The sequence below is a fragment of the Carica papaya genome, chromosome 3, assembly GCF_054855325.1.
Source record: "Carica papaya isolate Zhongbai chromosome 3, ASM5485532v1, whole genome shotgun sequence".
Taxonomy (NCBI): Eukaryota; Viridiplantae; Streptophyta; class Magnoliopsida; order Brassicales; family Caricaceae; genus Carica; species Carica papaya.
The window spans coordinates 23,985,185-24,010,540 of record NC_142311.1 but is presented as its reverse complement, the minus strand read 5'-3'; the positions used below and the strand labels follow the sequence as shown (position 1 = coordinate 24,010,540).

Below are 25,356 nucleotides of genomic sequence, written 5' to 3'. Positions count from 1 at the left end.
GAATGGTTTGATATTTTCTTTTCCATTTTTCTTTTCTTCCTTGGGATTATCAACAAATAAATCCTCGATATCATCTTGATTCTTATTATTGGGTAATTATTCTTCTTCTTCGCCTTGTAAGTTGCTAATCTTTTTTTTCTGGAGTTAAAGATTTGCAGGATCCATGATTAATTACACCCTTCATTTTTAACCCCCCAGTACTTGCAGTAAATTCTCGAGACCTAGGTGGCAATTCATCAAAGTTTTTAGTTACCATCTCCTTGAATATTAATCTTGGAGTCTTCAATCTATTGTTTCCATCTTTAAATTGCCCGGCACGGAAGAGATCACAAAAAATGAAGAGAAATTTCTAAAAGTGAATCTGTTGATGATTAGCCGTTTTGACATGGTTGTTCAGGTGCTTAGCTCAGGATAAATCAAGAATATCAGTGTATTGATGATGCATTTATCTTGATACATGCACCTAGATAATATCAGTGTATTGAGGATAATTTATAAAAATACTCTTCTTAATTCAAACACAATTACAAGAATACTTTTTTTATTTTATTAAAACAATAACTTCATATTAACATTTCATTAACTTTGCTATATAAATTTTGATGCACACAATCAAAAAGTCAAAAAATTCAATATTCATCTAATACGATTATGCAGTTATTGAATTTTTTAATACACAGTTAACACATTAATAACTAAGAGATTTTTTTTTTGAATTAAAAATAAAAAAGTAGAAAAGAGCTTTTGTAATTGTATTTAATTTAAGAGGGTCAAAGATCAAGGCAATGTGGTATGGTGGCTTGAACTTGCAAGTTTGTCTTTTATGTTTATGTTAAATGGTGAGTCAGCCAAATATCCCGCAGAAAAACTTGTGCTAAACCAAGTAACATTAATTGCAAGGTCAAAATTGATGGGGCAAAGAATTAAGCTTTTAACTAGTACACACCTCAAGGAGACCTTCTATAATCTTAACTGATACATGGCTTGCTCCATCAGGTCCCATCTTCTGGCACCTTGCCATTTTAACATGGTCAATATCTCCATCTTCTATGTCAAACAAAATATAAGTTGCTTGTAGTAAGTAGATCACATTTTGAGTTGACATCAAGCTACAGATGATCAGGAAACCCCTCCCTAAATTCTCTAGATATCTCAAACTGCAAGATCCAATGCCACATATAAGAGATTTGATTGGTAGCAGTGATCAAAGTAATAAAATAATAATTCTTCATCATGATAGAGTCCACCTTTAAATTAAGTATATTGCTGAAAGAAACTTAACCAAATAAACTTGAATGGCGTATCAAACTTCTTTTAGAGGAAAAAAAAGATAATGTTAAAAAGAACCAAAGAGATGTGACCCATTTACAAAATCTACAAAACAAAGAAACTAGAAGTTACACAAGAGCCTCAGCTAAAAAATCAACTAGCTTCCCTAAGACTTTATCAAGGATGGAATGACATAGGAATAAAATATACTTAACGTGTGAAACCAATTCTTTCTTGTGCTAGCATCATTAGACCCTCAATACGTCTCCTATTCCTTTCTCTCCAAATCATTCAAAAGGTAGCGTGGGGAGTAGGGGCTAGAAGCTTTTTCTTAACGAAATAAAACCCAATTAGTTGTTGTGATTATCATAGATTAATTTGCATCCCTGCTTTTGTCAGGCTTGAATTATAATATGGTGGCATAAATTTAGACATAAAATTAATATTTTTTTCAAGAAAGTATATATAATAGAAAAAAATAAATCCTTAGATGGGGAATTCTATGAAAAATGCATGACAGAGACTAAGAGGTAGATATCCTTAGAACTAGTGATAAGGGCTAACTGTCATAATAAATGCATTTTTGTATATGCATATTTTTGTACCCTGATACTGTATGCACCTGGACCATGATGTTGTAGATTTATATTGTATCATGGGGGTACTTGATCTAAAGGTTAGGTCTCAAATTCTCCCAATAGATCATGCACATATAGAATGTTGGCAGATGTGTGAGTACAACAAGAATTAACTTCTCCAAATTATTCCTATCCTCTGTTAGTGGAGACAAAGGGTAAAATGTAAGCATTACCATAATGATGGAAAAGTCATTATGAAGAACATACCCAAAATCTTGTACCCAAAGCAGCACTTCCGGATAATGGGATCCTTTTCTATTATATAGAAAGGATTGTTGCATAAATTGTACTTCTAAGTAATTATCCCATATATTATAATGTCCGCATACAAACATGCATATACTATATATAGACATAAGCGGGGAAAGAGAATAGGAAGAGGAACTTCTGCTACTTGACTGAAATATTTAAACTTTATTCTATATGTTTATTCAGTAATAAAGGGGACAAAACCCATAAATGTGCAATTTTCCTTTACCATAACATCTCTTTAGGAGGCCAGGAGTATCTATCACCTGTACGCAAATTGTAGGAGTAAAAAGTAATGAAAAAAAGCAATAAATGCCTTAAATAAAATGACTAACCTAAAAGTGCTGGTAGTTTAAGGTGATGTGACCCATCAGAATTCCTCTTGTTGTAAAGGGATACTTGCAAACCTTAGAGGGAAAATAGACAACAAAGAGCTTAACATAAAGGAAATCATTGTCTTCCACCATAATCAATATCCAAAATTTCACATGCTCAAGTCAGAAACATTCACCATTTCAATTTAAGCCCTGCAAAGCTTGGAGTCATTTTTTGGAACTAATATTAAATTAACTAGAACATAGTATATAGGTATGTGTATATATATGTGTGTGTGACTAATGATAGAAAAGGTCACTTGAATAATTGAAAATTTTTAAGTTGAATTACCAACTATCTATTTGAATACCTGAACACCTTAAATTAGAAAATTGAACATTCAATTTATTTGTTTGTTAAACTCTAACATTAAATAGAAAACAGATAACATTAAAATTTCTTAAATAATTGCGGGAGCCATTTTCAAACATAGACCCCAAAAATACAAGATAGGAAAGAAATCAGTACAAACCTCAGGTTTCCCTATTGAAAGTACACGAACCAAGGATGACTTCCCTATATTAGGAGCCCCAACAAGATAGAGAGTTGGTGCTTTAAGATCAACAACTTGCATGGCCCGCAAAGTTTTCAAAATGTTACTGTAATGCCCCTAACCCAATAACAAGGGGTGAACATACTTATATCCTTTCGCAGCTAATGGGGCCCATAAACATGCATATGTATAGGTCAAAAGTTTAGTATAAAACAAAATATCCTTTGTGGTATATACAACATTTATATATATAAAACATGATATCAAAACATAGAGTTTATAAAATGATCCTATAACCAAAATAAGAACAAAATGTACACTAATTAGGACACCTTCGCATGTCGTTCACTCATCCGAAAACTGGTCCAATTCTTTATGCTATGAAAAATATCATGGTGAAATTTAATGAGTTTCACCAACTCAGTAAAAATTTTCATTATTCTAAGACACAAATAAGACATCATGCAAACACACACAAACATGTAACAGATGCAATATTAATATTTTTCAAATCAAACTTATTTATAATTTTTCACAATATTTTTGATTTCACAATCTTATGCTTAGGAATTCACTTATTATTCACAATTACGTCCTATATCGAAATTTCACACATTTCAATTGAATATCTCAATTATCCTCGAATATCATTTCTATGCATGAATATGACTTATATACTAGAAATATCAGAAATACACTCAAAATATCATATACACACTTGGAATGTTACAAATATACTCAAGATAACACATCTACACTTAGAATGTCACATCTAAAGTTTTATCGCACGATGCCGTTGATATCATCTTAGAGGATAGGCAAGAAGGATCCCTCCATCACATGGACAGCACACATACAAACTCTCACATGGGCCACAACAGGTACGTTTGCTAAGTGACCCCCACACTCACAAACACCTATCAAAATCTGGACTAGATTTCAAAAATCTATCCATGTGCAAGTTCACCATACCCGCTGAACTTTAGCCAAACATATACCCTCCCCTCCTTGATTCAGATTAAATGAGTAATGTATCCAGGGTTCGTACACTCTTCACCCAAAATAGTGAAACGAGTTTGAGTTGTAGATAAAAGCAAAAGTGTTAGCTAACTAGAAACAAATATTTCTATGATTACATGAAAAAAATTAAAGCACCAACTTAGGCCATGAATTCCCCACTAATCATCATTTAATAGGCTATCCATAACTTTCTATAGGTGTGGCATCCCCAATACTAAAATATAGAATAAAGGAGGCAGATATAGAAATAGATTACGAGTGCATCAAGATAAATTATATCCACCTGAATAAATATATTACAATCCCTTACAAAATAAGTTTGAGTTCCAAATCTTACAATACTGAGGTAGAATAAAATACAAAATGCAAGCCTCTCCAAAAATGGACTCATTAGAGTGCGGAATAAAATATGCATTAGTAACGGCTTATGGATCCACTGGATCATCGAAGGCTTCAATGGATAAGTCAACAACCAGTCCCTCACTATCGTCCTCATCTAGGGAGGGGGGCATGGAAAGGGGTGAATTCTATAAACTCAGTAATAAAAGCTGTATTTAAACAACATTACTAAGATTTTAAAGGTTCTTTAAATTAAAAAAGTATCGTTAATCGCTTATTGTCACTTGGTCATATCATGAGTTCATTTCAAATATAAAAAAAACATTTTTATCTTAATTAGAAAGATTTCAACATGAAGACAATCATACCATAGTTGTAATCACCTCATGCATAAAATAGAGAAAATCAAATAAATAATGTCATGACTTCTTACATATTTTATCTATTCTTCGTGCAAATCTGTTTCAACTTATATCTATTAAGGGCACTACAGATTTCTGATTATCATTGTCGAATAACAAGGTTTATTTCATGTTTAGCATATTTTGCGGCTTGTTAAATCACAACATATTTACGGGTTACCAAACCATGACACATTCTATGATCATGGTCGTGCTAACCACAGTGGTTCTATATATAAACTATAGTCACGACCGTGCATTGCCACAGTGACCCCTACAATCATATCGTGTAACCGCTCTTGTTAGAGGGTACGCCATCATCCATAATGAGCAGTCCTCTCACGTCTTTTTAGAGTAGATGGGGGAGAAACAGAAGCCTTCAAAGATAAAAATCCTAACAGATCATATTACTTTAAATGCCATGCGTGCATATTACAATATTCACTTCACATGTTTATCAAATAATATCATGCTTCTTAAAAAAAAACTCACAACATATCATTTATATCATCATAATCATATTATTCGTTCATTTAGTTTCAAGTATTAGTATGTTGCTAATCATGAAAATATCATAGAATTTATATGCATATGTATTTTACATTTTAACAAAAACCAAGCATGCGTCATGTCATTTCACATTCATATAATATTTTTTTTGTTAATCTAAAAATACTCCTTAAAACGTACGAATAAATACCAAACTTTCCTTATCAAAAGCTTGTAGTTTTCCTACGCTCCTCTTCCTTCTTTCCTTCCCTTCTCTAAAGCTCTCTCTTTAAATTGCTTTCGTGAGTGGAAAATGAAGAACAAATGGTGAGAAAATGGTGGGGAGGGGGGGTCCATATTTATAGAAAAATTGGACCGTTGGAGTTTTGCTAAGTGGCATAAATCCATGAGGAGAAAATTAGGGAAAAAGTTGACCGACATGACGCTACGACTTAGGAATGTGACTGATGGACTGTTGACAAGATGACAACGATGTGATATAGAACGGAGGCTAAGAGCACACCGGCCAAGGGACAGTTCACACCTCCTAAATGGTGGCGGTACGACAGTCGAACGACAGAACACCCCACCTAAGTGGCTGCATGCGCAAGCTGAGGCCTGTCGTGTGCGCTGGCCGAGGCCTGCTGCGGGTATAGGCGTGCAGAGCCACACACTATCTATATGTGATGCGATGCGTGTGCAAACTGTGCACCTCAAGACCCATGCAGACGGATCGTGCAAGCTGGCGAACGCACGACTGACTACGTGCACAAGTGTGCGCGGTACGCGGCACGCAAGACCTATGAGTGCGGGGAAAAAGTATTCTAGCGACATTTTTCCCGCGGGATTTTTTTAACTTTTTTTCCGTTTTTCTAAATTTGTTTTAAAAAATTTAGTGAATAAAACTAAGATATTATGTAAATAAAATAATTTGAAATGAACTCAAAATTATATGGAAACTAAAAGCATAATTTAAATAGTTAACAACTTTAGGGCCCAAAATAGAGATTTTACACAATATATTGAAGCATAAAGGTTCTGGGGTGTTACAATAGGCATTCAAAAATGGTTTCAAAAAAATACCTTAGCAATGTTTAACAAATCATCCACAAATGGTTCTTTATGTTTAAAGATTTGTTCAAGTTTTTCTATACCCTAAAGAAAAAAAATATAGTAAATAAATAACACATACAGACATCAGTTGAAGATATTTTAGATAATATTTGACCTTGTTTGTTCATTCCTCACCCTCCCGCTTTGTTGATGACTGCACATAAGTAATCAAAATTTATTAGAACTTTTCAACTTTTTTATAAACAATATTACACATCATACTGCATAAATGAGACATAAAATTTGGATAGAATATCAATAAAATGACATCAAAAGAAAAGAAGTACAAAGCATATCATCATAGTAACATTGCGATGCATGGCAATGCAAAGAAGTGGAGCACTTCCTTGATACAAGAATCATAAAAGTACGCAAACATAGATATAACATAGCTTCATGGAAATAATTGCACATTGTAAATAACTTGATTTTCAATGTGAAGAACTTGATTTTCTATTGTCTAAGTTTTAAAACAATTTTAGTATCTTAACGGATTATACAAGAAATGGTAGTTCCACCACAAATTTGTGATACATATAAATGGTTCTAACAAACATTCTGCTGACAAAAGTTTGAATATTTACTATCAATAATATGAAGTGAACGAAAGTCAGAACTCAAGACTCATCTAGTGGACAATAATTTGATATGAAAAAGATTTTGTTATCTTTTCCTTCATTGTGTTTCTCAATTTAACTCAACAAAACAAAAAACCAAAGCTTTTATATTTGGTTATTGCGAGTCACAAATTACAAAAATATGACTAAAGATTTGCGTAGTCCATCATTCCAAACTATTATTACCAAGCTCGGGGGAGGGGGGGAGAGGAGAGGATAACATCTATTCTCCAACTTAAGAGGTTGTATTAAAGAATATACTTTACTTATAGAGAACGTTAAACTAGGTCAAAGGGTATTAAAGTAGAACAGATTTACGTATTAAAATAAAATACACTCTTTATAATTAATTATAACTTTTTTATTATTTTAAAATCGGTATAGATAGGGCTATATTGTTCAACGAGAACAAAACACTATTTTCTCTAATAATTTTTATTATAAAATTATATATTAATAATTAAAATTAATATTTACATTGAATAAAATAATTAAAATTTATACAAAAATAATATTAGAATTAGTTTTATATAAAAAAACTAATATCACTTAGGTAATAATAATAATTATTATTTCTCTCATTGTTATGTAATTCTTTATCATTCTAACATTTTTTTTTATTTCATAACATAATTAATTAAGCATAATACCATATTTTACGTTAAAAGCACCTTTTATAACAAATTTTACCAAATAGGAGACTACTTTTTCCTTAAAACAATTTTTTACCAAAATAGTCATTTCTAAAATACTTTTAATAATTTACAGCACAAGCAGTAACAAGGTCCACCAGATAATGGGGTTCAGAAAAAGAAATAACGGAAGAAAAAACATGAAATAAATGAATGAAGTTTGACTCTAGCCTTAACATAGAGAAAAGCTTGCTCCTTCCCAACATACATCACTTTCTTCCTAAAAGAATCCACTTTTCTTAATTCCTGTTCAACAAAAAATAATTTTGAACTAAAAATCTTTTCTTGCTTGTTTCCCTACACTAGAAACCTATGCTTGAGGAAAACATTATATTTTTTAAAATTTTTTTTGACCTTTCTTATTATTTTCTTGACATATGGTTCAATGGTAAATAATTTTGACAAAAAAAATATTTTCTTGTGTGTTTCCCTACACTAGAAACCTGTGCTTCTAAAGTAACTTCACATAAGATGAAAACATTATATGTTTGAAAAATTATTTTGAGCTTTCTTATTATTTTATCTCTCTTCCCTCAAAGTTACAAAAACCAACTTAGGTCCTTTATATAGGACATTGAACATCTACAAAGAGTTCTCATCATTCCTCATCTTGATAGGTTTAACTAACAGCTATTAATTTATCTTCATTTACCTCTTCTTACTTTCCATCACCAAGCATTAACTCAATAAGAGATCGTTCATATGGGTGCAAACATTTTCTTTTAGGTAAATTGTGCAAATAGTCTCTCAAGGAAACTGCCAATTCCTGAAGATTAACATAATAACTTATTAGCATAATGCATTTGCTCAATACAACTTAACTTCCAATTTTAATAACAATATACACATAGTATATAGGGGCATACTTTCATCAGTGCATCAAGTTGCATTGCTCCTTTATTTCTTTCTCTCTTTGCAATATTTGCAATGACTATAAAATAAATCGAATAAAGTAGTGAACCAATTTGCAACAAACTAAATTAAAATATATATCATATGATCATATCTCTATTTAAAAGCCAACTCCCCATATCAATTACCTTTAGTGGGTAACTCACCATGTCAATTACATTAAGGATCCATTTAGTTCAAATCCAATTTTTTCAAGTAAAAATAAAAATAAAAATCCAACAGAAATGAGATAAAGACTTGAATGAAGTAGTTATCATAGAAGAATTTTGATTGAATGACTTGATAATTTTTTACCCTTTTTTCATTGAATAAATAGGTGAATATACAAAAGTCAAAAGACTAATTTCTAGCAATTTATGATGATCAAGGCTAATATCTCTTTAGTTATAATTATATAATCTAATTATGGAAAGATATAAAATATATAGACTTTAAATGCTTTTTAATATAAAATATATAGGCTGTATAAATTAAATACTTTTTTATCTACAACAACATCCACCTCAAATTAATGCTAGTTGATTAAGAAGCATCAATTTGCCAACTAAAAATTAATGACGTTGTCGAGAAAGTGACCTAGTAAATACATTAGCAATCTACAAAGTTGTAGAAATATGTAGAAGAGAAATAGCATAATTACGGATAGCCTCTCGAATATAATGGAAATCCACTTTAATATGCTTGGTAAACTCACGGTAGACTGGATTAGTAGCAATCTAAATAGCACTTATATTATCTACATGAAGAGGAGTAGGACCAAATTGAGGGAACCCGAGCTCAGTCAACAACCCTCTAAGTCAAGTAATCTCTAAGAATGCACAGACATGGCATGATACTTAGATTTGGTAGAAGATTTGGAGACCTGATCTTGTTTCTTACTCTTCCATGATATCAACGAATTCCAAAGAAACATACACCAACCTGTGATATATTGATGAGCATTTGGACAACTAGCCCAATCCGCATAGGTAAAAGCACTAAGTTACATGGAAGATCTAAAAGGAAAGAGTAAACTTCATCATGGAGAACTACGAAGATATCGCAGAGAGTGTAGAAACTAACTAACTTATTGGACAATAAAGGAGATGTCAAGTCTAGATATTATTAAGTAGTTTAAGTTCCCCACTAATTGTCGATACAAAAATGAATTGGAAAGTAATTCTTCCTCTTCTATGTGGTACTTAACATTCATTTCTAGAAGAGTATCAAATGATAAAGAATCCTGAAGACCAACCAAAGAAATTAAGTCTTGAGCATATTTATAGTGATGTAAGAATATACCAAAAAAGTTAGAGTGAACTTCTAACCCTAAGAAATATGCAAGTTGGCGAAGATCTTTTATATAAAATGAATCGCAAAGCTGATGTTGAAGCTGAGTAATCAATAAAGAATCTATTCCCGTTATAACTATATAATCAACATAGGCCAGTAAAAGCACAATTCCAATAGACGTTTTATGCAAGAACAAAGAGGACTTATATTGACTTTGTGAAAAATTAAACTAAAGCAAGGTAGATCGAAACCTTTCAAACTATGCATAGGGAGCTTGTTTTAAACCATACAATGAGCGATTCAACTTATAAACTTCAGAAGTAGATGAAGATAGCAAAATAGGAGGAGGTGTCGTGTAGATATCCTCTTTAAGATCATGATAGTGTGCATAAACATCACTTTTATTGCTTAGATTGAATGCATATTTAAATCACTTAATGCCTAATTTAGATAATTTTTATTAATATGATATAGGTCTAGAGATAAAATTCAAAATTAAAAAAGTAGTGCAGTAGAACTGGTTTTGTACAGAGACAGAAGTAGGTATGTGATTAAGCCTTGGGCAAGGCTTGCACCCAGAAGTAGCAACTGACATTCAGATCATGTACATGCAAGCCTTGGGCAAGGCTTAAACCCTAGGTGCAAGATTAGATACAGATTTTTTAGAATCTAACCAAACAAAAAGAATGAGAGAAAACAGGAAAACAAATAAAAAAAGTCTTTTAGATATGGAAAGAGGTCGAGATCAAAGGAGGAAAAACCTTAATCGCACAAAAATCTCACTCTTTAAATACAAATGAAAAAAGATAGCCACAAACGCAAGAATAAGGATAGCATATTTCATCTTCCTCCATAATGATTTTTGTGTTTTTCTCGGGGTTGCTTCAAAAAATGCTTTTCTGTTGTACCATGCTCAACATGAGCAACTAGATACTCCTCTTTTCCAGTCAAGAATTTAATTGAAGTTTCAATGCAAAGGTCGTGAAATATAATTACTTTGCTTTGTCCTTCCTTATTTTCAATATTTATACATTCCGTTTTGCATAAGAATATTGTTGTTTGTTATTCCTTGCAATAGGGCCCATTGTTCGTCTAGCACAATAGCATATCACCATTCAAGATTCTTAAATTCATAATTCTTCAAGATATTCTAATAAGTAGTGGTAAATTAGTGTTCACACTAAGAAAATATATAATATAATCTAAATGAACTGTGTGATTATTTTATTTGTTAGAATTGAGTCTTTCTAATTTTTCATGTTATTGGTGAATTTAACTCTAGGAGCTTCTCTGGGATTGTTCATTAGTAAGAGTTATCAATGAACATCTCTTGGTTAATTTAAAATTAAGAAAAGATTGGCTATTAGAAGCATCTCAAATAGCTAGAATCGATTTATTGAGAATTAGTAAGAATTATCTTTAAATAAATAATTAGCCTCATATATTGAAACAAATATTATTTCTTTGACTAAAAACTTATTCAAAATTGATTCTTATTTTCTTATTTTGCTGAATTATTTTATGTCAATCTCATCTAATTAGTTTTTTATCTATTAGTTTGTTTTAATCCGTTGGTTTGTCGATGTCAACTCAAAGCAAAACCCTCTCCTTTCATTTTTATTTAATTGCTAGTCGTAAAAGAACATTAGGACTCAATTCCCTATGGATTCGATCCTATTTACTGCTACTACAATATTATTTTATTATTTAAATTAGGAATTTATTTTTGGTGGATTTGACACCCATCAAATTTTGGCATCGTTGCTAGGAAATTGTAGCAACTAATTTGACTTTTTACTTTTTAGGGCCAGGTCTGATTATGGAGAACCTCTTCTTTACGATCTAAAAATTGAGAAAACCACTAAAGAATTAAGGAAATAGACCCAATTAAAGAAAAGAATGTGTTAGTAGGAAATAGTTTTTATAGAAAATTGTGTAGCCTTCGAAGCTGAGTCAGAAATTGAGCAGATGGCTAAAAAACGCACCTTGAGGGAACTAGCAGCACTGCCTACCAACCAGCAGCCCTTCCACATCACTTGTCCAAATTTGGACGTATCTTTTGAGATGAAATATGGGTTGATCCACTTGTTGCCCAAGTTCTCAGGTTTAAAGAATGAAAACCCCCATAAGCACCTCAAAGAGTTCCATGTTGTGTGCTCACGCATGAAGTCGCACGGAGTTCTTGAAGAACATATTAAATTAAAGGCATTCTCCTTTTCTTTGGTTGATACAAAAAAAAGGTTGATTATTCTACTTGCCTCTTAGCTCAACCACAACATGGACAGACATGGAAAAACTATTTCTAAATAGGTTTTTTTAGAGCTACTGGAATAAGGAGAGAAATATGAAGAATAAAATAAAAAAAGTCGGAGAGCCTCCATGATTATTGGGACAGATTTAAGCGATTGTGTGTGAGTTGCCCATAACATTATATCTTCAAATAATCTCTCATCCACTACTTTTATGAAGGGTTGCTACCTACGAAAAGAAGAATGTTAGATATAACTAGTGGTGGTGCCATAGCAAAACATCTTGAAAAGCTAGAGATTTGATAACAATCATGGCTATCACCTCACAGTAATTTAGAGCAACACAAGACACCACAAAAAGGGTGAACGAGGTAAGTACTTCTTCTCTTGAATCTCAAATTTCACAACTAACTACTTTTGTGCGAAATACGGTTACAAATAATGCAAAACAAGTTAGATTTTATGGGATTTGTGCATATGCTGGACATCAAATGGACATGTATCCTACACTTTAGGTAGATGACCGACAGCGTGTCCATGCCATAGGAGAATTTATCGATCAACCACTCCACAATAATAACAAACATCTCAAAAATAAGTTATGTCTCTTAAAGAGGTTTGTAAATCATTTTCCACTAATGCCCAACAATTTTAACAGGCGACAAGAGTAAGCTTTCATAATTTGGAGACACAAGTGAGTCAGTTACAAACATTTATCGATAAGTTGGAATCCTAAAGCAAACTACCATCTCAAAATGAGGTTAATCCAAAGCAAAATGTAAGTATTATCACATTGACAAATGGTAAGGAATTGCTAGAAAATTACCGTTAGATATCCTGTGGGAAAGGCTTACATAAAGACACAGAACCATAAATAATTGTTGATGATAAGGCCGATAGAATTGAGCTAGATTTTGACCAACCAGCATCGTTCGTAATCCCTGCACCATTTTCAAATAGATTTACAAAATTAAGGAAAAAGAAGACAAAGAGATTCTAAAAAATTTCTTCAAAGTCAAGGTAAACATTCCTTTACTCAATACAATTAAATAAGTACCTCGATATGCTAAGTTTTTAAGGAGTTGTGCACTAACAAGAAAAATCTGAGTTACAATGAAAGGGTAAGTATTGGGGAAAATATTTCAGTTATAATTCATAGGAGAGTACCCCCAAATGCAAGGACCAAGGTATGTTTACTATTTCTTGTAAGATAGGCACTTTAGGGATAAAAAAAGTCATTTGTGATTCAAGAGCATCAATAAATGTCAAGCCTTTGTTCCTTTATTCAAGGTTAAATACTTGTTCTTTAAAAGAAACATGTGTTATAATACAGCTAACCGATAAATCAGTTGTTTATCCTAAAGTAGTTCTAGAGGATATGCTTGTCAAAGTTGATAATCTCATTTTTCCTACTGAATTTTATGTGTTAGTTATGGAAGATTATAAATCATCTAATTTCTCTAATATTTTGCTAGGTAGACCTTTCCTTAGTACGACCAAGACGAAGATAGATGTGAGGATGGTAAACTCACTATGTAGTTTGATGGAAAACTTGTAAAATTTAATGTTTATGATGATATAAAGTATCCTAGTGATGTGTCTTGTGTATATGGTGTTAATACTATATATTCTCTAACTCAAAAAAACTTTGATTTAAGCCATGATGATAAGCTGAATATTGTGTTATCTAATAATTTTGATGGGATAGCTTAAAAATTTTAGGAGAGGATTTTGTTGCTGAAGAGAATGTACAAGATATGGTGCTCGAATTGGAGGCATTTAATCCCCAATGGAGTAATGCACTTTGTGTTAATCTTGCTATTTCTCACATAAAACTTCTATTTTCTATTTTACAAGCATCAAGTTGGAGTTCAAATCGCTGCAAGAATTGAAAAAAGTTAAGAATGACACCTATGAAAATTCAAGAACCTATAAAGAGAAGACAAAGGCTTTTCAGGATCATATGGTTTCACGAAAGTAATTTTTAATAGGGCAAAAAGTTTTACTTCTTGTTTAAAGCTATTTCCTAAAAAATTACGATCAAGATTATTAGATCCTTTTGTCATTATTAATATATTTTCTCATGGTGCAATTAAAATAAAAATGTTAAACACCAATAAAATTTTCAAGGTTAGTGGTCCTTAATTAAAGCCCCTTTATGAAGGATTTCTTACATCAAACGTTGAAGAAATCATCTTGAGACATTATGCAAAAGACCCATGAAAGAAATGACAATGTCTAGCCTAAGATGTTAAACAAGGGTGTTAAATGGGAGTCAAGCCATTTAATTTTGTTTTTCTTTATTTCCAATATTTTCTATTTTTATTTCTTTTTTTATTTTTCATTATTTTCTATCATTTTCTTCCTTATTTTTCTTAATTGGAAGTTTTTCTGATCACTATAGCTTTTTAATGGAGGCACACACATAATTTCTAGGTTTTAATCCGTAATGTTTGCACAAGCATTGCTTGAGGCTTATGCCATGACCACTTAGCACCCTTTTTTACTTATTTTGGCCTAACACTTAAAAAGACCAAGTTGCCCTAACATTATTCATTCAGCCCCATCACCCACTTCCTTCTTCTGTCAAAATCAAACTTCCCACTTCGTATTTCATAAGTCGATTCGATACTCTCCTTTTCCTGCCTGCAACTTAGACTAAAACTAAACTGGCCACTGTAACATAACCTAAGCCAGTTACTACCGCACAAGAATCCCTAACTTTAGAAGATGGATGCACACCTAATTCGCATGGAGCATTTTAACCTCTAGATGTCGGACAACCTAAACAGGGTAGAAGAGCTAACCCAAGCCATAACGACAGGTATGAGATTCATCCCTCAACCCAAGAAAAAATGATGACTACTAGCTTTGCCCCATCTCTAAGACAAGTAACTAAGGGAGTTCACCTATCCTTTCACTTTTTATTTATCTCATTATTTAAAACATATTGGGAACAATGTGTGGTTTAGGTGTGAGGGAGGGACATTATGCATTTTGGGTAGCCTCTTTAGCATTTTGTTCAGTTATATCTCGTGCATCCTCCTTTTTCTATGATATTTAACACTGTTTATTTTGCCTTTGCCTAATTTTTGTCACACCACTAATATACTTTGAACAATTCTTAACTGCAACTTTTATAACTATCTCAATTATTTTAAAACACCTCAAATGTGATATTTCAAAAATCAAATTGTAATTACAATCATCTTCTAGGAATTGTAGCTTGTTTTTCATCTTTTCACACTATAAAGAGTTATTTTTCATTATGTGTCTGAAATATGACTTGTTTGGAGATTGTATCATTGAGCGAATTCCAATGTCTACAAAAAACTCTACTACAACTTATCCTGATTTGTGTGTCTAAATTTTTATAGTTCATGTATAAGATTGGGAAATATGAAAAAAAGAGAAAAGAAAAAAGAACAAATAATAATCATTTCCTCTAGTCAAATGAATTTGTGACCAACTGAATAACCGGGTGCATTATTCATAAATGTTTTCCCTCATGTCAGAAGGTTAATAATGTTTTAAGTCAAATGACTATGAGTAGCGCTAGTAGCCACTTGAAACTATGACCAACTGAGTAACCAAGTGCATTCATCACAAATGTTTGTCCTTGCATCAAAAAGTTAGTGACATTTTCAAGCAAGTAATAAAAGTACTCAAGTTAACTACAAATAGATTTTCTGTTTTAGTATGAACCAATTACATGAAATCTTTTTATCTGGACAAATTTAGTGGCTATTCTGCTGTGTATTGGCTATTCTTCTCAATAAAAATTTTTGTATGCTAAAATTTATATAACTCTCTCATGTTGTGTATGGATATTAGTCAAAGTGGTTATTCATTGGTGTGGTTCCATGAAAATCAAACCTACAAACGATTAGTTGATGGTCATTTTTACAACTCAAGGATTGAGATATAACAAGTGAGTAGTAATGGAATGATTGGGAATAGATGGGTTGAAGGTAAAGGGTTGGGAATTGATGCTTTATATTGTGTGGCACTTGAGAGCAAGCACAAGATAAGTGTGGGAGAATTTGATAATGTGCATAAATGTCACTTTTAGTACTTAGATTAAATGCACATTTGAATCACTTAATGATTATTTTGATGTAGGTCTAAAGATAAGATTCAATATTAAAAAAATAGTGTAGCAAAACTTATTTTTATATAGAGACAGCAGTAGGTACGTGACTAAGCCTTGGGCAAGGCTAACACCCAGAAGCAACAACTGACTTTAGATCATGCACAGGCAAGCCTTGGTCAAGGCTTACACCCTAGGCACAGGATTAGATACAAATTTTTCAAAATCTGTCAAAACAAAAAGAAAGGAGAGAACAGTAAGAAAATAAAAAAGAGTCTTTTAAACATAGAAAGAGGCTGAGATCAAAGGAGTAAAAACCCTAGCCACACAAAAATCTCACTCTTTAAATATAAAAGGAACAAGAGAGCTGCAAACCTAAGAGGGAGAGCAACATATTTTGTCTTCCTCCACCATTCTTTCTGTGTTTTTCTTGGGGTTGCTTTAAAAAATAATTTTTTTATTTTATCATGTTGAACATGAGCGGCTAGATACTCCTCTTTTTTAGTAAAAGATTTAATTGAAGTTTCAATATAAGGGCTGTCAGATCTAATTGCTTTACTTTTATTCTTCCTTATTTTCAATATTTATATATTATTATGTGCATAAGAATCTTGTTGTTTGTTATTCGTTGCAATATGGTCCATTGTACATCTAGCATAATAAAATATCATCATTTGAGATTCCTGAATCTGTAATTGTTCAGGATATCTTGATAACTATTGGAAAATTAGTGTTCACACTAAGAAAATATATAATTAATCTAAATGAACCGTGCAGTTCAATTTATTGGTTAGAATCGAGTCTTTCTAGTTTTTAATACTATGGTGAATTAAACTCTAAGAGCATCTCTAGGGTTTTTCATTAGTAAGAGTTAATCAATGAGTGCTTCTTGGTTAGTTTAAAATTAAGGAAAGATTGGCTATTAGGAGCATCTCTAATAGCTCGAACCGGTTTATTGAGAATTATTAAGAATTATCTTTACATCAATGATCAACCTTACATATTAAAACGGATATTATTTTTTCGACTAAAAACTTATTCATAATTTATTCTTATTTTCTTATTTTGCTGAATTATTTTCTATCAGTCTCATTTAATTTATTTTTATTTACTGGTTTGTTTTAATCCATTGGTTGTTCAATTTTAACTCAAAGCAAAAATGATCTCCTTTTATTTTTATTTAATTGCTTATCGTAAAAGAACACTAAGATTCAATTTCTTATGTATTCGATCCTATTCACCACTACTACAATATTATTTTATTATTTGAATAGTAATTTATTTTTAGTGAATTTGACACCCATCAGATTCAATTTCTTATGTAAAAAAGCATTTTTGATATCCATTTGTTTAAGTGGCCAACCCTACGAAGTAGCAATAACAAGAAGTATTTGCATGGTACTCATTTTAATCATAGGAGCATATGTCTCTTCATAGTTCACCCCATACTTTTGTCGATTACTAATAGCAACCAATCTAGTCTTATAATGCTCAAGAGTCTCATCAAAGCGAAGTTTGAGTGAGTAAACCCACTTACATCTAATAGGTTTGACTGTAAGTAGACATGAAACAATATCCCAAGTATGATTATTCTAAAGAGCCTGAAGTTCCTCTTGCATTGCTTTCTGCCAACACTCATGCTTAACTACTAATGAGTAAGAAGATGGAATCGTATTATAAGATAAAGCAACACTAAATAATGTATGATAAGAGTCATACCAATTATGAGGATGGAAAACTTTGTGGAGCATCTCAACGGTGGTGGTGTTGGATCAGATGGTGGATCTGGATCAGGAAGGGGCAATTGTGAAAGACATCGTTCATACACATACCCAGGCTTGAACCGATGAGGAAAAGAAGGCAAATAATCAAAACTAGGAAGAATAACTACATCAGGGAATGATTGATCACGAGTGGGAAAGAAAATTTGATTTTCAAAGAAAACGATATTCTGATAAACATGAAGCGTCTTATAACAGCCCACTCCCCACAGTGCTAAATTGTATTTGAAAAACCCATATTTATTCGAGCCTTAACACCACGTGAACTCATTTAAATTTACTTCACAGCTTTATATTGTAATTCGTAAATACAATTTTATGCTGATTTGCTTATTTTATTTTGATTTTATTTAATTTTATCTATTATTATTATTATGATTTATTATTATTATTTTAAATTAATTAATTTTTAGGAGAAAATGATAAAAGGGGGAAAAATCTTGTGAGAAAACACCCGCAGGAGAGGGTTGCCTGCGCAGGCAACACAATCTGTGCGTGTGCGTGCGTGTGCGACTAGGCACAGGATGTGTGCACAGTGCACACATCCCATTTGCAAGAGGTGTGGGACCAGTCTTGTGCGCACATCTTGTTGGCACAGGCAGGCCCGTTCGCACACATCACATCGCGAGCGAACAGGGACAGGCATCACACACTGTGCACGCGCTGTCTATGAGCAGGCTTGTACGGAAAGGCTTGTGCAACTATGGCCTACACGCTTGGGGCTTGCGCGCCTAGGGCCTACACATAGTAGGCCTAGGCGCGCAGTAGGGTAGGCCAGCATTTGTAGGCTAGGCTTGTAGCGTGCGCCGGCTGGGTGAGGCACATTCCACCTCGGGTAGTGTGCCACTGCCCTCTTTGGGCAGTGTATCACGTCCTTGGGGTATGCCATCATCGGTGGAGGAATTTTTCCTCCATTTTTTACACCATGTCAAATTGAGCATCTTCCATTCAACTCTCTCTCTCTTCACTGGATTTTGCCACTTGGCACAAATCCAAAGGTTCCCATTTTCTATAAAAAGGGACCCTTCCTTCCATTTCATTCTTCCACCTTTCAAGAGTTTAGAGAGAGGGGGAGTGATGTAGAGAGAGAAAGATGGGAAGAAGAATGTTGTAGGAAAAACTTCAAGGTTTTGGTAAGGAATTTAGTATTTCTTTAAACATTTTAAGGAATATTTCTAGAAAAATTAAAATTATGAATCCGTGATTTTGTGGTTTGCATGTTCTATGTTTAGTAGTTCTAAATAAGTGAATGGTTCTCAATTTCAAGCATGCTATGTGATTTATATGCACTTGATGATTTGCATGTAAATAAAATAATATGAATCCGGTAATATTATTCGAAAAATAAAAAAAGAGAAAATAAAAAGGAAGTGGAATAAAGCCTGAATGGTCTAAAATATGTATGTATCTGTATTGACATGCATAATGCATGAAGTGTCTCATTAGGCTTTTTATCTCTGAGGGGTATCTGTTTCTCCCTCCCCCATTTGGTCTGGAAAGATGTGAAATGACCGCTCCCTATGGATGATGGTGTATCCTCTGATGAGAGCGGTGATGTGAATATCTATTAAGGGTCATCTTTGGCTAAGTACTGTCATGGGTATAGAATATCTAATAAGACCACTATGGTCGATATGACAGTGGTCATAGTCGTACCTTAGTTTGGTAGGCCAAAAATGTGTCTAAGCAAATTGCCATTATCTGTATCTAATCTGGTCATTCCACATGGGGAGTCAGAAATCCGTATAGGTCCTCAAATATGGAAGTTGGAACGACTTCGTGAAGCATGACACAAAATCTGAGTATTTCATGATTTATTTGATTTTCTCTATTGTTAAGTATGATGTTTGATTTTGATTGTTGTGATTATGACATGATGTTTCCTTAATAAATAAAATTATTTTTATAAGGTAAGACAGAACTCTGACATGACCTAATGGTGGTAAGTATTTATGATTTAATTATTTACCTCTTAAATCTTACAGTGTTATTTAAATACTATTTTTCATACTGAGCATATGGAACTGACTCTTTCCATGTCCCCTCCCAGATGAGGAAGATAGTGAGGAACCATCCGCTGACTTACCTCTTGAAATCTATGAGGATACTGTGGATCCGCAAACCATGAGTGCATGATTGTTCCTCCACTCTGATGAGTCCAATAGCATAATGATAAAAGTTGTCCTTTTTATTTTAATATTTTGTATTTTGTTGCTACTTGTGACCTCAGGATATATATATGTGTAATTGGAACTCATATATTTTGTAAGGAATTTGTAATAATTTGCTCCACTACATACAATTTTATTCATGCACTCGTAATCTGTTTTTGTATCTAACACCCTTATGCCTTAATTCACATTGGGGATGTCACACTTCTTAGAAGAAGAATCATAGTAAACAAAACCTTTGTGATTTGTACTATATCCCATAAATGCATATTTGATAGATCGAGCAAAAAATTTATGGCATTCATGAAGGGGCAAGTGAACGAAGCAAACACAACCAAATGTATATAGATGCCTGTAGTTAGAATGTCGTTGATAAAGATAAAAATAAGGAGACTCAAAGTTTAAAGTTTGGGAAGGTAGTATATTAATAAGATAAGTAGTTGTAGATAAAGCTTCTACCCAAAACTTAGGTGGAACCGAATATTAAAGTAACATTGTGCAAGTAACTTCTTAGAGATGACGATTCTTTCACTCTGCCACATTATTTTGTTGAGGTGTGTGTGGAAAAGAATGTTGTGAGTGTATATGTAACACCCCACCCATCGTTGTGCCAAATTAATTTGGAAAACCTAATTATTCGGGCCTTTGGCCACATTAAACTCATTTAAATTACACTGCGTACTGTTTACTGTAATTCGTAAATTTGGTTGATTTTTAATTATTTTGCTTTTATTTAATTTTATTTAATTTTTATTTTTATTATTTTATTTAATTTTTGAAATTGAGAAAAATTGGAAAAACGACGAAATGGGAAGAAATCCTGCGGAAAAAATCCTACGGGGAAACAAAGCTGCCAACGCGAATGCTGGGCACAGCAGCCACGAGATGTACGCATAGTGCGCACATCCCATCTGCACGCGCCCACGCACAGTGCTGGGACAAATCCAGTGTGCCTAGGCCCTTTGCGCGCGTAGCCTAACCCCCGCGCACGACAAGTTGTCTATGCACCTGCAGCCTAGCCTGCAGTGAGCCGAGCAGGGCACCACCGCCTCGGGCAGTGCACCACCGCTACCTCGGGGGGTGGGCCATCGCTCCTGGAGGAAGCCCTCCTCCCAAGTTTTTCATGCCGAACATCTTTTTTTTCTCTCTCTTCACTGGATTTCACCACTTGGTCCGAATCTGACGATTCCAAATTTCTATAAAGAGGCCTTCCCACTCCATTCTTCCTCCACTTTCATTCTTCCATTTTTCTAGACTTAGAGAGAGAAAAAGAGAGAAAGAGTAATCTAGTGAGACATGGAGGAACAGAAAAGAGGAACAGTGAAGGAGAAACCATCAAGGTTTTCGTAAGGAATTTATTATTTTTTCAAGGTCTTGAGGGATATTTTTAGATAAAATAAAATTATAAACATGATGATTGTTATTTTTCCTACTTGTATGCCTTTGTGTTTATAGCTCAGATAAGTTGCATTATTCTTATTTTCAAGTATGCTATATGAATTTTAGATACTTGGTGATTTGTATGTAATAAAATATAATATGTAGTCAGTATTATTGCCTGGTAAATATAAAGGGTAAAAAGAAAAAAAAAAGAGAAAAGTGGAATGAAGCATGAATGATCCGAAATATATATCTATATTGACATGCATATTGCATCAAGTAGATCATTATACTTTTTATCTTTGAGGGGTATCTATTCTCCTAGCCCTTCGGGGTATCTGTTTCTCCCTCGCCCCATCTGGTTTGGAAAGATGTAAGAGGACCATTCTTAGTGGATGACGACATACCCTCTGACGAGAGTGGTAATACAAATATCTATTAGGGGTCACCCTTGTCTAAGTATTGTCGTGACTGTAGATATCTGATAAGGCCACTATGGTTGGTACGGCCGTGGTCATAGATTGTACCATAGCTTGGCCAGTCGGAAATGGGCCTGAGAAAATTGTCATATTTGTATCTGATATAGTCATTCCACTTGGATAGTTGGAAATCTGTATCTCTCTTCAGATATGGAAGTTATAACGACTTTGCGAAGCATGAAACAAAAATCTGAGCATTTCATGATTTATTTGATTTTCTTTATTATCTAGCATGATGTATGTTTGATTATTCATATTAATGTACTGTTTTCTTAATTAATAAATTATTTTCATAATATAAGATCGATCTATGAGGTGGCCAAATGGTAAGCTTTTAAGTTAAATAATTCACCTTTAAAACCTTATGGTGTTAATTTAATACTGTTTCCTTACTGAGTATATGATACTCACTCTTTCCATCTCTCAGTAGATGAGGAAGAAAATGAGGAATCGCAGGCTGACCTACCCTTAGAAGTCTATGAGGATCTCATGGATCCACAAAATTTGAGTTTATGATTGTTTCTGCACTCTGATGAGTCCAATAGCATAGTGAAAGAAGTAGCATTCTTTTGTGTTTTATTTTTTTTTCTTATTTTGTAGCCACTTAAGGCCTTAATTATATGTATGTAATTGCAACTCATATATATATTTATAAGAAATTTGTATTAATTGTTCCGCTGCATAAAATTTTATCTTGCACTCGTTATTCTAAATCTGTATCTAACACCCATTTGCCTTAATTAGCATCTGGGATGTCATAATATACCTTTTTTATTTAGAAATTCATGTAACACATTAGATATGTATTCTCAACCAGAATCATATTGAAAAATTTTAATGGTAGTATAAAATTGAGTTTCAACAACTGCAACAAAAGTTTTAAAAATTGAAAGGACCTTAGATTTGGAACAAAGAAAATAAATCCAAGTAAACCAAATGTGATCATCAATAACAAAATATTTATAATGTGTATGAGAAATAATAGATGTGATTCCCCATACATCATTATGGATAATTTCAAAGCATTTATTTGCATGACTACCAGTAATAGAAAATGGAAGAACTTTACTCTTTCCCAATTTACAAGTTGCACAACCAAAAGAAAGACTAGAGAATTGATTTTTATTGCCTAATAATCCAGAATTCAATAAATAAGCATTACAGTCGAATTAGGGTGTCCCAAACATTTGTGCCACACCTCACTATTATTAATGACAGTAAACAAGTTAAAGAAATATTACTAGGAATAGAAATATGCAGAGGAAACAAGCATCCAACTTTAGGCTCCTACACGATCGCCATCCCTGATACTTGATCTTGCACACAATAAGCATCACGAGAGAAATATACATCATAGTTATTATCAACTAACTAACCAATTGGAAAAAGATTATTAGAAAGTCCAATTGATAGATAGTATTGTTAAAAATTAGGGGAATATCACCAACCACAGTAATAGACAGATTATTGCCATTGCAACTTAAATAAGTTATGAAACATGAAATGGGCAAACATTTTTCAGCAATTTAGTTGAACCAATCATATGATTTGATGCAGCAGAATCAACAAGCCAAGTCTTCAATAAAAAATTACTATTAGCTTGAATTCCCAAGGCTGATAAGGCTAAAACCATCATCTGTTACATCATTTCAGAAGTAAGAACAACATTTTGATTAACTGATGCAACCAAGGGCCCAGTTTGAGTTTTATCATGGGAAGAACTACCAACAGTTGCTTGAAAAGCAGTGGTCTAACAATTTGAGGGTGAATAAGACATTATTTGATAATATGTCCTTTCTTTTTGTAATACTTATAAAATTTCCTATTACAATTTGAAGAAATATGTCCATAATTCTTGCAACTAAAACATTGAACCTTACTCATATCTCTTTCCTTGCCTTTTCCTTGAGCTAAAATGCCATGTGTGTTGCAGTCATCTTCTCTTGTTCAAGAGTGGTTTGTGTAACAAGACGTTGTCCTTCACAAATTAATACACTAAAACACACATCCAATGAGGGATGAGGATGGCAATTCATTAGATTAGAATGAATATTTTCAAAATCTTATTGTAACTTCTTTAAAAATTAATTACACTTACTAATCTCATGAATAGCCAAAACATTAGCAAGAAAATATTTAGACACATATGCACAAACTATATCAGAAAATTTTGCCCATAAATTTTGTAAACCGAAAAAATTGTGACATCCCAAATGCTAATTAAGGTATAAGGATGCTAGATACAGAAACAGATTACGAGTGCATGATAAAAATTTTATACAGCGGAGCAAATTATTACAAATTCCTCACCAAAATATATGAATTCCAATTATACAATATATAACTAAGGTCAGAAGTGGCAACAAAATACAAAAGGGCCACTTCTTTCATTATGCGATTGGACTCATCAGAGTGCGGGACAAGTCATCCACACAAGGTTTGTGGATCCCCGTGATCCTCATAGACTTCAAGGGGGTAGGTCAGCAGTTGGTTCCTCACTATCTTCCTCATCTTGGGGGACATGGAAATGATGAGTTCCATATACTCAGTAAGGAAAACAGTATTTAAATAACATCATAAGATTTCAAAAGTGAATAATTATGTCATTTATACTTACCATCAGGTCACGTCAGGTCCTATCTTACTTTATGAAAGCAATTTTATTTATTAAAGGAAACATTATATCACAGTCACAACAATCAAACCAAAATCATACTTAATAATACAAAAAATCAAATAAATCATTGAATGCTCATATTTTCATGTCATGTTTAGCGAAGTTGTTCCGACTTTTATCTCTTAGGGAAGATACGGATTTTCAACTACCCATATGGAATGATCAGATCAAATATATAATGATAATTTGCTCAGGCACATTTCTGCCTTGCCAAACCATGGTATGATCTATGACCACGGCCGTACCAACCACAGTGGTCCTATCAGATATTCTATAGTCATGACAGTACTTAGCCAAAACTGATCCTTAACAGATATTAGCGTCACTGCTCTTGTCAGAGGGTATGTCGTCATCCACAGAGAGTGGTCCTTTCATGTCTTTCCAGATAAGATGGGGGAGGGAGAAACAGAAACCCCTTAAAGATAAAAAACCTAGTGATACACTTAATGCATTATGCATGTCAATACAGAAACATATATCTTTCAAACCATTCAAGCTCATTCCCCTTCACGAGATTCATGTTATTTAATTTACATACAAATCATCAAGTGCCTATAAAATCACATAACATGCTTTAAATCAAGAACAAATCACTTTATTAAAACTACTAAATATAGAACATGCAAAACAAAAAAGAAAAACTTCATAAT

The 25,356-nt window shown here is 33.0% G+C and overlaps 1 pseudogene; it reads right to left on the bottom strand.

The window, feature by feature from the left end:
* Positions 1-681: 681 nt before the first annotated feature.
* LOC148267353 (uncharacterized) overlaps positions 682-25,356 on the bottom strand; it is a 40,900-nt pseudogene continuing 16,225 nt past the window's right edge.